At 32.6% G+C, this 3103-nt stretch overlaps 1 long non-coding RNA gene across 1 annotated transcript; it reads right to left on the bottom strand.

The window, feature by feature from the left end:
- Window positions 1535-2787, bottom strand: LOC110265516. The gene is made up of 3 exons (XR_002351659.1): window positions 2487-2787; window positions 1852-1941; window positions 1535-1578 (listed from the first exon to the last, which is right to left on the bottom strand). It is a non-coding gene; the product is annotated as an uncharacterized LOC110265516 (long non-coding RNA).

Here is a 3103-nt window from a genome sequence, read left to right as displayed (position 1 = left end):
ACCGGGTCATACCAAGTAATAAACTCACGGTGAGTGAGTGACGATCCCACGAGGATTAAGGAATTAAGCAAGCAATGATTGATTGAGTATTCTAGTCAGGCAATTCATAGTCTGATTAAGAACAATTGACAATAGAAACATGAAATGTAAATCACTTAAGCAATAAATAAATAGAAGCAATAAATGACTTGAAAGTAAAGAACGTAATGTAAATTTCTAGAAAGTTAAATTGCTTAAATTTAAATGCTAGAAAAGTAAATTGCAAGAATGTAAAGGAAGCAATGTAAATGAACATTAATTGAAAGCAATTACTAAAGAAAGGGAATAAGAGAATGGGGAAAGATCATTGGGGTACAGATATATTGAATTCTCTGGATCAAATAGTTTTTCATCTCAACTTCAATCATGCAATCATTGATCTCTTGGCAAATCATAAGTGATTAAATTCCAATGTCTTGGTAATTCAATCTCTCTTAACTTGATCAATTGCTATTTCCTTGATCTAATTACTCATGTGAAAAGATGAAGATTGGTCTCCGATTTAGAGCCATACAATTTCATAAATCAAGTCACTACAAGGCAAAAATTCAGATATAAAATATAAATTAATTGTTCATAAGAGATTATTGCCTTGGTAGTCTGCTTTCTATTTTATATAAACAAGCACAAGAAACCCGCCTCCTCTAAATTATTAGGCCACGATAGGAACCTAAACAGAATGACACCAACCTAATCTTACCCGACTCTTACTTGTTGCTACTACTACTACTACAACTACCATAAAAGAAAACAGCATTGGGGAATGAAATTCATAACCCATTCATACCACAAACTTTTAAGGAAGTAACTGTTTTAGTATCACTATTGTTCACTACAAAAATTTTGATTGGTGTATAATTACTAGCAAAGTAGCAAGGAGGGGAGATAAATAACACTTTTTATTTTGTTATTTATTTGTTTATGATTCTGACCCATTAAAAATAGGAGAGAGGGTAATGTACTAATGTAAATGAAATGGCAAAGCTATATTTTCGGAAGAGGAGGGTAATTGACCCATCAAGGGGAAAATTGATAAGCATTCGAAAATAGTGTCCACTATGTCTCATGAAAAGTTCAAAATTAGATTAGATAGAATTGGGCTTAACTCAATTGTAGTTGTTCCCATTTAAAGATAATTGAAATCAGCACAATATTTTCATAACAACAATGCACATGATTGACAATTGATAAATTTAAGTTCATCTATTCCTAGAGACATATAAACTCTAGAATTATAAACATAACAATATCAATAATATTAAGTTATTCTTCTTCCTATTTAAGTTACAACAGAACAGAGCATGCACAACACTTTATTCAACTGAACTATGCATATGACATTGCAGCAACAACAATTGATGCAACTCATGGTAAAACAAATATATTAATTCTCAGATCAAAATGTCCAAAGAGACCACCATAATGATGCAAAACCTTGCTATCAGCATATTCTACCAATGGTTACTAAAAACAGACCTTGATTGAGTGGAAGATCCCATCAGTATCGGCAAGAAGCACACCAACATTAGAAGCCTAGTCCTGTATGCAAAAGGGGTGACTAAAGGCAGGAGAGAACAATAATGAAACCAATATCACATTGCCAATGAGACATGCATCCAATATTTAGAAATAACAGAAGAAACTTTGGGCATATTTGGATAACATTTGAAGGTTCATAAGAAATAAAGCCCTAATCCACAAGTACAGAGAAGAAACAATTTCTAGCAATACACCATTATCCCAAGAGAAATGTAATAGAAACTCATGTAACATAGCTCGCCAAGCATAGTTAGGTTGAGTCCAGATAGTTACCTTTATAAGGACCAAACTTCCTATTGAGTAATACAGGTCAACTAAAGTCCTTGCATACTTGATAGTAGCTTTAAGTCTCGGAGCAATATCCTTTATAAAATAAACAAATTGTACCATCAAATTTTCAGACATGCTAAAAAACATGTGAAATGAAATTTCATTGCAAAAGCAATTATAACCAAAACCAAATCAAGACAATAATAATACCTTGAGAATGTCCCTATTAAATTTTTTACAATAGCAAAGCAATAAATTATTTAAGCTTAAGAAGAAACAGCTTTTGTTATTACTTTTAGACTTTATTAAATAAAATGAAAATAGTAAAATTAGTTGCAATGTTGCAGAGCAGTCACAGTTAGCCTGCATTGGTACAAGATGATAATATTCTCATCTCCATCAGAATCAGTTTCGAAACACCCTTATCTTTATGATCTTACAACAAAGCATATTAACAAAAATGTAATCAAAACAGGTTGCAATTTGGCTTAGGTGCAGGAACTACATTTAAAGCACGGAGGCACACAAAGAAATATTCATTTTTCCTTTTTGGTTCAGTCACTATGCATTCAGTAATAGGAATGAAAAAGATGAAGATAAATGAACGAATGGATGCATTTAGCAGAATCTACACTTACTAATAGTTTCTCCTCTTTTCCGATTAGATGACACCGAGAAAAAATGAAAGCCTATTGCTTGCCGTTGATCCTGTAGGAAAATGCGATTCAGGTGGATTGTTCTAAAGCTAAAATCCCCAATTCCTAGTGGAATATCCAGTAGCTAAAACCCCCAAATAAAAACCCTAAATCAGAACCCCAAACCTCTCAAATTCCACAGAACCAACTAAAAATCAATACATACCACCGTTCTGAAGCTAAAACCCCCCAATTCCTAGTGGCCCAAATAAAAACCACTAAATCGAAACCCTAAACCTCTCAAATTTCACAGAATCAACTGAAAATTGATACATACCACTAGCCATTATTGTTATCATCATCAACACAGCCATACACACCTTCTTCTATACTAAAAAGAGAGCGAGTAAGAGAATGACGGTGAAGAGAGGATAGAGAGCGAGTAAGGAACATACTACATACTGCATAAAGCTAAAACACTTTGCCATATTGATAATTAAACATTAGATAGCAACCATACAAAATAATAAGGAATTAAGAAAACTTATAGAATCCAAAAAATAAACATTACAAACTTAACTACAATAGCATCAACACATAATTAACAATAATGTTTTGAG

This window comes from Arachis ipaensis, chromosome B08 (assembly GCF_000816755.2).
Source record: "Arachis ipaensis cultivar K30076 chromosome B08, Araip1.1, whole genome shotgun sequence".
NCBI lineage: Eukaryota > Viridiplantae > Streptophyta > Magnoliopsida > Fabales > Fabaceae > Arachis > Arachis ipaensis.
This window is presented reverse-complemented; position numbering and strand designations above follow the sequence as displayed.